Source organism: Chanos chanos, chromosome 2 (assembly GCF_902362185.1).
Source record: "Chanos chanos chromosome 2, fChaCha1.1, whole genome shotgun sequence".
Classification (NCBI taxonomy): Eukaryota; Metazoa; Chordata; class Actinopteri; order Gonorynchiformes; family Chanidae; genus Chanos; species Chanos chanos.
This window is the reverse complement of record NC_044496.1, coordinates 57,983,097-57,994,179: the sequence shown is the minus strand read 5'-3', so window position 1 is coordinate 57,994,179 and position 11,083 is coordinate 57,983,097.

The following is an 11,083-nucleotide window of genomic DNA, read 5'->3' as shown; positions in this document are numbered from 1 at the left end:
GAAAAGAGAATAATGAGGACCTCAGAGAGGAGGGGTGACCTTTTCTCCATCGTCCTCTCACAGAGGGGCAGTCAGATCCTCCAGAACATTAAGTCATATAGACACCGCCGAGACCTTGAGGTAAAATAAAAGCTTGTCCAAAGTTAGCCGTTTAATTTGACTTTTGGTGCCAGCTCAGCCTACCCTCTTAAAACTAAGGGAACATCTAAAAACATTACTTCAGCTCAATAAAACAAGCCTTGCTGAGTCAGACATGTCCTGTAGGCAGAGCGAAGTAAGAGAGGGGAATGTGTTTCTAAGCAGAACGGATCTCTGACAAAGCCCTCGCAAATAAAGTGTCTCACGCACACTGGACACTCGGCCTCTGCCGTCCAGGTAAACTGATGCTCATCATCCCCCCCCCCCCACCTGTGCACTTTGAGTGATGGGGCACATGGTGTGCCAGACTATTTTTCACTCCAAAAACAAGTCTCTTCATTAATCGTAAGAGTCTGAGCAGTTTTAAGACCCTGATGGACGTTTTACTTAATTTAAATGCAAATTTGTCTTCGCTGATAATCTTGGGGCACCTAAACGCTTAGACTAGAGTATGGGCCGGTTCAATGAGTTATATTTGCAGAAGGCCTGCGTATGTCAGCAATGAATGCAGAATACTCCAGAGCAGTTTACCACACTGTTAACAATGCAAAGCAGCCAAACACACACTCTGCGGTCGCTCGGGCCTGCGTTTCCTCATCGTTCCACACCAGGCTACCGTTAGTGGGTCAGAGCAGAGGCAGGTGATTCATTTCAGTGCAACAGGGCATGGTGGCGTTAAAAGATGACCACAAGGTCTGTTTACACTCCGTGTAGTGAATCAGAGACTAATGGCAGGGGGAAAAAAAAGAGACGCATGAAGCCACCCAGGCCGTACTCAGACCTTCTCCTGAATTAGTTCCGTTGCTAATTTCTCTATGTTCACATCAGAAACTGCACCTTTTTTTTCTCTCTCTCTCTGTCACCTTTTCAGTGTTTATGTAGCATTTCGTTGACATTTTTCTATGGTGCTGAGCGAATGACAGGGAGTAAATTAGCACGAAGTCGAAACGGAACGCAGTCGGAACAGACTGGAGGAGCTGAAGAGTGTTTCAAGCCAATTAACAAAGCAAACCCTCACCGAGCACAGATCAACAGGCTTTCAGCGCTTCATACCTCCCTGACCTTAACAGCTTTTGTGAGATGACTCACGGTTTTTTATTGAACAGAAGCATCAATAAAGAGACCTGTCTTTAGCAGGCTGTGGTGACTAAACCCATCCTGCAGGCTGGGAGTAGGTCAGAATCTCCTAAACCACTGGGACTGGAGTTATCTAAATGTGACCACACAGGGTCATATGGGCAGGAGGGAACCGTGCACAGTCACAGATTTCGGTTTTGATGGAATATACACAACGCCGTCGGGCTGGTTTTCTTCACGACAGCGACATGCACAGTGTCTGAATCCACACTGACAGTACGTTTTCAATGAACAACGCTTCTGAGCGAAGCATGAAGTCAGACACTCTGATAGGACATTTTAAACAGACTCTGTGATTGTGACGTCAATGAGGAAGCTGATGCAAATGCAACAAGCAATCTCAAGAGCTCCCTATACAGTCTGTGTCACAGTATGTGTTCTGTCTGACGTCAGCCCGCGGGGCGGCGAGAATCCAGAAGCCCAGGCTACTTTGTTCTCTGCCTGTCATCAGAGGCACGCTGCTGATGAACAGGCCGTGTAAAAACTGTAACAGGGCAAAACTCTGAGGCTCTAAGGAGTCATTCATTAGAGGAACACCACGAGGTGGTCTTGGCAAATCAACCGCTAACATGTTGGTGACTGACCAAATCCAACTAAGATTCTACAAACCTAACGCGCTGTGTAAATATCTTCTCTTGTGCCAAAAAATCACTCGTTTCCCTGAAAACAATGCGCTTCTGTGTCTCCGTATATTACTCAACAACGGATACCAGACTTTTACTGCTCAAAACCCCCCTGCAATTTTACAACTGGCTGCCGACAGACTCAGTTCCTTTCTCTGTCTTAACCTCTGAACAGAGTCCAAGGGCTCCCAGAAAGTCCGTCTTACGGTTTAGACACACACTGCAGGCGTGCTCCCCCTACAACCACGGGCCAATCAAAGACAGCCCCAAAAGAACTAAAATGCATGTACATAATGACACTGGAGAAACTCAACAAAACGCTACAGAGCTCTCCTGGGTTTCGCTTAATTGATGAAATATTTATGCCTCTCAGGATATGACCCCTCTTAAAAGCCTGACTTTACAGTGTGTTTCAGATTCGATGGAGCATGTCCTTACGTGTCCCTACTCCTCAAAAACCTTCCCAAAAACATTACAGCGTTTTTCAAACCACTCTCACAAGCTCCGCCCCAAACACTCTCAACAGCTCCGCCCCAAACACTCTCAACATCTTCATCCCAAACACTCTCAACAGCTCCATCCCAAACACTCTCAACAGCTCCATCCCAAACACTCTCAACAGCTCCGCCCCAAACACTCTCAACAGCTCCGCCCCAAACTCTCAACAGCTCCATCCCAAACACTCTCAATAGCTCCGCCCCAAACACTCTCAACATCTCCATCCCAAACACTCTCAACAGCTCCATCCCAAACACTCTCAACAGCTCCATCCCAAACACTCTCAACAGCTCCGCCCCAAACTCTCAACAGCTCCATCCCAAACACTCTCAACAGCTCCGCCCCAAACACTCTCAACAGCTCCGCCCCAAACACTCTCAACAGCTCCGCCCCAAACACTCAACAGCTCCGCCCCAAACACTCAACAGCTCCGCCCCAAACACTCTCAACAGCTCCATCCCACTCTCAACAGCTCCATCCCAAACACTCTCAACAGCTCCGCCCCAAACACTCTCAACATCTCCATCCCAAACACTCTCAACAGCTCCGCCCCAAACTCTCAACAGCTCCATCCCAAACACGCTCAACAGCTCCGCCCCAAACACTCTCAACATCTCCATCCCAAACACTCTCAACAGCTCCATCCCAAACACTCTCAACAGCTCCATCCCAAACACTCTCAACAGCTCCGCCCCAAACTCTCAACAGCTCCATCCCAAACACTCTCAACAGCTTCATCCCAAACATTCTCAACAGCTCCACCCCAAACTCTCAACAGCTCCATCCCAAACACTCTCAACAGCTCCGCCCCAAACTCTCAACAGCTCCATCCCAAACACTCTCAACAGCTCCGCCCCAAACACTCTCAACATCTCCATCCCAAACACTCTCAACAGCTCCATCCCAAACACTCTCAACAGCTTCATCTCAACAGCTTTACCTCAGTCACCCTCAACTGCTTAACCCCAATCTTCAGTCATCTAAATATTCTGCAAATGCTGCACAAGACAAATTTCAATATTTGATACATACAGCTATTACACTGGAAAAGAAGTGTTGAAAAAGAAGCGTTTTGCTGAGAAACACAGTTAATGAAACACGGAGCACCACAGATATACAAGCTTATTTGATTTTATGGGTGCCTGAAACAAACAGTGAAAATGAAAGCGCCACTCAAGGCTCTGAGTGACCTGCACAAACAAACTCCACTCTGTTTCAAACATTTATCTGTGAGGCTCTTGCCAAATGAATTATGAATGAATGAAACCAATTTATGAATCGTCCTGATTACTGTCTCCACTGACAATAATCTTTTCATCTCATCCAAAAAAAAAAAAAAAAAAGAAAGAAAAGAAAAAAAAAAAGAAGCAAGCAATGAAAGCCTGCGTCTGTGTAAGAGCTAAACTGACGGTTCTATTGACCAATTAAACACAGCCCTGTAGAACACGGCTCTGAACACACGCGCAGGTGAGAAGGAGCTTAAGAAGTGGGAAAATCCCACACACGATGGAAACACGTCATCCTATTTGTGGTCGTTCTGCTGTGCCCTCGCAGAAGCTCAGGGGTTCGGAGCGAACAGATCCCTGGCATTCAGTTATGGAAGTTTATTTTTGTTATTTTTGTTGTCTGTTTCAAACACCCTCTCATCACTGGCGTATGGGAAAATTCATTTCTCTCTCTCCTGAGTCAATGCATTGACATGCCAAATGAACTCTGAACAGACATCATGGGAACTAAATAGGTTTTAATCTGGTCCATCTGACCGCAGATACACACAGGCTAATGGAGACTATAAAACTACATTCATTATGTTCCAAATACTCAATGGACAGATGATACTTCAAAGATAAAAAATAAAGCACTCATCTCCATACTAAGTTGACGGTGTCCACTTAGGTCAACAGAGGAAGGAATTCTTCTATTTTGCAGAATAAAAGCAATAACTCTGTTAACAGAACTTCATATTCTGCAAGATAAAAATGCTTTTGACTTCTCGTGGCAACATTTAATCTGCACTGAAGCCAAAACCAAACTGTACTTCTGTTTTTAATTGATCAGTTTTGTAAACACTATGCTTTCATCTCCTCCCGTGGGGGGTGGAGGGGTTAACTGTAGCGTACGTTGACTTAGAAAAGAGTGGAGTGCAAATCCCAAATTCCCGGAGAGATGGCTTTAATGGACGTCACTCCATAGGGAGAAGACCTTCTCTTTTTTCTCTCCCTCTCTTTGGTTCCTTTTTGAAGGGGAGGAAAAGCATTTGCTGAGTGGAGGTATGTCTGGGAGTTTATTTTCGATCTGGCTCCAGTCGCATTCGGTTAGGACGAGATGACACCTCATAGCGGGGTAATATAGTGCTGGCGCACACGTGCCAGAGTAAACCCTCTCTGATGATCTCCGCCTGGCCTTGTCGTGCGGAGAGTTAAGAGTTCACAGTTTGCTGTCTGGGTTTCGTGCACCCCTCTCTGTGTGTCAGACCGTGGCTCTTTCCTCTCCGGGGCCAAGAATGCGGACTCTGGACAAACTTTTACAGATAGGGGAGGAAGAAGAGAACGCTCTGATGAATAGCGGCACTCAGTTCAGCCTTTGTTAGCATTAGGTCCCGGGCCTGTTTCCGTCCGGGCTAAGCAGCGATATTAAGGGCAAGGTGAACGGAGCGAACAGCGCTCTTCTTCCAATTTATCAGTGAGGCTGCAGTGAAGCAGTGAGGCAAACCGGAGCTGCCTGGAGGAGAGGCCTGAGAGAAATGTGTGTGTGCTGTACCAGCCAGGTGCCAGGCAGTGCCATCTAACTTATCCAGCAGGATGCTTTTACACACCATACTTCAACGGTATGGAGCGTATCTGATGGTGACTATATGGTGTGTGGACTATACGGCGTGTTCAGTAAAATAATTACAGCTGTAAACTGAGAACTGAAAAAAAAAAACAAAACAAAAAAAAAACCAGGTCACAAGAAGACTAAAAAAAATATTACGTATGTTCTTTGTAGCCGTAGCCTCGTACTTAACACGCATTAACGGGAAAATCAAACGAAATGTGTGCTCACAAAATTTGCGGTTGATTGTTTAGTGTACAGATCAAACTAAAATTGGCTGTCACTAGAGGATATTAACGGCAAAATCCTGTTCTGTGTCTACAGAGAACAGGAAATGGAAGCAAAGAGAGGATCAGGCCAATCCTGAGGCGGCTGGAGAGCACAGACCTGCCGGTAGACGCCCTGACATCATCCATCTCCTGTAAAGGCAACTGCAATAAGAGCAATAAAAACAAAGCCAATGAATGACGCCAATGACCAGCATACGAGAGAGCAAATATGATCCGCACTCCCTCAATTTCCTTTCCCTCCACTGTATCAAGTCCTTCTCTACTCCTCTACTCCCCTCGCAGGTTCTCCCTCTTTCTCTCTCTCTCTCTCTCTCTCTCTCTCTCTCTCTCTCTCTCTCTCTCTCTCTCTCTCTCTCCCTCCCTCTCTCTCTCCCTCTCTCTTCAGCAGATTTCACAAGGTTTACATTTTCATTAGTCAGAACGGGACAAATCAATCCGGCCCTGTAACGTCACAAACACTTTCACATTCCACGACACACTCATAAACTGCAGATTCTTCAAATCCAGTCTGGAGTATCGTGAGAGCTGTAAATCTGAGACAGAGTCCCTGGCGTTTATGCAAACCAGGAGCGGGTGCGGAAGCGTGGATCCCCTCTCTTCCAACGTTTGTTTTCTGTCTGCAGCCTTTCAGAAGCCTGACAGCAGCGAGCTTGTTTCTGTCTTAAGTAGTCTCCTGGCCGCGGGCTCGGCACGGCGGCAGAGAGAGGCCTGCTGCAGCCCAGCGCAGCACTGCGGGGACTCACCAGGCCAGCAAACCCAAGTTTATGTTTCTTAATTTTCATTGGTATAAACAATCCCAAATGGGTTCTCCACTGGAGCGCGCAACGAATTTCTTTAAGTGTTTTTGCCAGAATGAATTTATAAATGTGCCAGAAGTGCTTGCACCTCTAAGAGAAAATCAATATTATTATCTTAATTGGTTGATTTTACCCATTTGTTTTTATTGATTTCCATTAAGCGCTCATTGAAAAACAAACAAGGCTACTTTCCTGGGTCTGGGGCGTAACAGATCAACCTCGATGGAATACACAATTTACAGTAAGGCCTAACAACGGGGATTTCCGACGGAACAGGCTACAACTCTTTTGTGTATTATCATCATCATACTGTGTAAACTTATAGTAACAGAAGCAGAGCGCAGAGAGGACAGAAAATGGTTTGTTTAAAATATTAAACAGACAAACAAATAAGTAACCTAAGCAGCGTTTTTAAAAGCCAACTAAACGCCGGGGCAGCAGTGTTACACTGGTATCTGCCCCCAGCTGTTAGAGAGGATTCTCTCAGACAGAAAATGCCTCTTTCTTCCCCAGAGCAGCCAACAGTGGCCTGATGGTAATGGCAGTGTTGTGCCCAGCCTCAGAGAGAACACTCTCTGTGATCTTTCCTCAGCTGCGCCGGGATGTTGGACTGACATAATGAAGCTAATATGAGAAATCTATGTGTGCTGGTCTGGGTTCATTACGAGCGCATTCACACTTTTTCGGGTCGTGTGGTTTTCCCGTCTGTAGTCTCCCTCCGGGGCTGTTAGGCACAGAATCTTTCTCTCGTATACAGACGTCTTGGTTTTTGGCCAATTCTATCAGCCTGACGGTTTAATGGGATGTTAGTTTGTTTTATTTTTCAATGCATTTATAATGAGTGGATATTTAACTGTTTTCCAACAGCTAAAATACTCTGTTGAAACATCAGTTGACAGGTAGTTGGATTAATCTCAGGATTAAAGTAAACACACAATACTAACAATCTATCTGTGAACTGAAGGCAGGGAATTTCTAACCCCATGAGCTGGGGGTTGCCTTTTGGGTAAAGCTGTTCCACCTCATATAATCTAAAAACAGCTTTTCCACGAATTCTGATTAAATAAAAGAGGTAAAGTCTGTCTAAGCTCCTCAGTGTTAGTCACAATTAATGATATATTTATTTTCAGTAAGCCTGAGCTAAAACAGAAATTCCTAAATAAACGCAGATCCTGTAGTAATACAGCCAAGTTTATAAATGGATGCAAAAGAATGTAGCATTGTTAGTTACACTTAAAAGACAAAATAATGATCAATGAGGACGTGTGTGCATATTCCCTTTTTTTGTGAAAAAAGGGGGAAAAAAAAGCCTCTCTTGATGTTTCAGTATGACTTTTGTTAAGAAAGCTCACAGGATGGATTTTCACGACGGACAAGAATAGACTTTTCTGCCGTTTATCCGATTATAAGACACTGTGTTGTTTCGATGAATTTTTGCAGAGTAAATCCCCAAGCAGACAAACAACAGGCAAACATTTCATCATCGAGTACAAAACATAAGGCCCACAACACATTATGCAATAAACATTCAGCACATACTCACAGTAACCTATTTCGTAATAATAATAATAATAATAATAATAATAATACTATATGTAAGATATATCAGTTTAATACAAAGACTATGAAGGCTTTATGACTGATTTAAAGGCTAAAAATATATTGAGTCATTACATACTGTTTTTTACTCTTTTGTTTTGTCTTACACAAATCCTAATCCAATAGAGCAATGACTGGACATTGACTGGTCAAACGGTCAATAAACAAATAATTAAAATTCGCTGAAATTAATCTGATTGCAGTAAAACTAACGACTGTCCTCAGGCAGATGACAAGTCAAAGTTTAATTTACGTTGAAGTCGAGCAAAAACTTTGTCACAGAATCTGGTGTGAGCGCTTCTGAGCTTAAGCTGAGGATATTTTCTTTAGGGTCAGATGAGGTGAAGAGGGACAATAGTGTAAGCAACTTGTATTGTAGTGTTTACGTCTGGGTTCACTGCCCATCTCCAGACAACCCGGGCAAGGCTACAGCAGAAACCCCTATCTACGAGCTTTTTCATTCCTCTGAAACAGCACGGAGAATTTTCTCGTTCTCCATGGAGCTAAAACTGTAACACTCATTAAAATGTTAACCCATCCAACACATTATTCTTCTGACACATTCCGAAGCTGAGTAAACATTACTGCAATGTACACAAACTGAGAACAAAATCCAAAAAAAAAAAAAGAAAAGAAAAGAAAAGAAAAGAACAGATGACGGCCAGCTGTGAGAAATTACATATTTTTCGTCAGTGTCTTAAGAAAAGGTTGCGAGGGCAACTCTGCTCCACAAACCCGCTGATTTGATTGACAGGTGGCATATATGTCAACACGTGTAATCTGAAAGCTTCTGAAATTCAGAGAAAGGCCCTTAATCCAAACAACTGATGACCCTCTCTCGACATCCGTCATTTATCTTTTGAGAGTAAAACAATTTCATTTGCCTCCACTTTTGCCTGGGATTGTGAACATAGTTACCCAACACTGTTAGACACATACACGGATCAGTCAGAATGCCTGTGGGTGAGAAACAACACCTACTGAAGAGGGGATAAGATCTGTGTGTATGTGTGCGTGTGCGTGTGTGTGTATGTGTGCGTGTGCGTGTGTGTGTGTGTGTGAGTGTGTGTGTGTGTGTGAGTATGTGTGTGCGTGAGTGAGTGAGAGTGAGTGTGTGCATGAGTGAGTGTGTGTTTGTGTTTGTGTTTGTGTGTGTGTGAGTGTGTGTGTATGTGGGTGTGAGGGTGTGTGTGAGTGTGAGTGTGTGTGTGTGTGTGTGTGTGTGTGGAGGGGGGGCATTGTTTTGGGTAGGGTGGCCCTCACCCACACAGGACTCCTTGTTTGTGTCTGGTTAATTTAGTCTCCACCTTTGCATTTTTGCCCCGCTCAGCACAGTGCCCCGGGACAGTATCGATTCCCTGGCCCTTGGCCCGTAGCGCCCTATCCATTAAAATACATCATGTCCATATCGACCACTGCACGGACTATTGCATAAGCCCAGTTTGACCCCGCAGACCTCAGTAGACATGTGATAAAATCCTTCTTTTGTTTTTTTCCAGCCAGGTTCACACAGGAGATTGCCTTTACCTCCCTACACATAAGACTGTACCTTGCTGGTGTTGGACTGAATTAAGACAACACGTACAAACCCCTTTTTTCTCTGTAATTTACCCCACACTTTGTCTCAAGAACAAAACACAGGGCTTACTCCACAGATGGGAGACAAACCCTGGCATCCAGAGAAACAGTTACTCAGTGGTAAAATTCTCTCTTGAAGAGACGAATCATCAGGGAAGGAGGAGTATCAGACTGTGCTGTGGGATTAACGTGGTTAGCGCGAGAGCTTTCTGAAATGTGACAGAGATGAAAACTAGCTCGGGCAGAGGGGAGATGGACACCACAGCATTTAGGGAGATAAATTCATATGACACGATGAAGTTTCACTAGAAACAATAGTTTAGTGTTTCAGCAGTGCACACTAAGATGGGGGACGGTGTGAATTTACTTTCTGTTTGTACATGTGAAGATTGGAGATGTGATACTTACAAATATATTCAAAGCACAAGCTGACACAGAGCCTTGGCCTAAGTAATATCTATAATCATACAGAAATGATTCAACGGCTACTGCTACAGTGTCAGTTCACAAAAAACAACAATAATTATGCCAGGGCAACACTAATATAAGGTCTCTCTCTTTGTGACACACACACACACACACACACACACACAGACATGCACGTACACACGCGCGCGCACATAGACACACACACACACACACACACACACACACACACACACACATATATATATATATATATATATATATGCTTGTGTTTTTGAACAGGGCACAGTAACCTCCGTAACGTGAGTAACTTGAGTAAGATGCATGGCCACATGTCATTGTAACATCTACAGCTTACGTACTGTTTATGTAAAAAGCGTTGAAGTGAAACCCACATTACATGATATATAAAGCACATCCTATATCACATTTTGTAGGAGATTAAAGGGCACTCGCGCGCGCGCGAACACACACACACACACAAATCTCTGAATTTGCTCTTACAATCACTGACATTTTGGAACTGAGCGATAAGAACTGACACTCGACTCGGACCAAGAAACCTGTATTTAAACATAACGCCTGCAAAGACACAATCCTATGTCATTTAAATTCAATATTTCACGTTAAAATAATGTACAACAATTCATAAACTCAGGCAAACACAGACAGCTATTTCCCTCACGAAACATAATATTTTAACAATTTCACCGCACCATTACACCTTACCTAAGACACCTGTGGACAGTGTTCTTGAAACAACATAATGGTAGCCGAGTGTGAAAAATTCGTTTCTGTTTGAACATATAGTCGTCACAAATATCCCTGTAGTTTTCGGATTCTCAAGCACCAAGTAATGTGATAGAAAAGAGGCAACGTGCATATATATGTATTTTTTTTTTTACATAGTTCGTGTCAGAGGAGTCGCTGCTAAATTTTCTTTAAGTTTGTGGTATGCCTTCAAACTGTGCGTATGAATCAATCACTCACCATTTCGCTGAGGAGACCGAAGGTCTCAGTACCATGGCATGGTTTCATGGTTTTAATTCCTTAAGACTAAATCACATCTTCGTGTGTAAAGAAGACGCTGGTCAGAAACGGACAAATTCGCAATAGAGGTCACTGACAACCTGAAGAATTTCAGCCGATGACACTAATAACTACAACAGTTTTCCACGAGTTC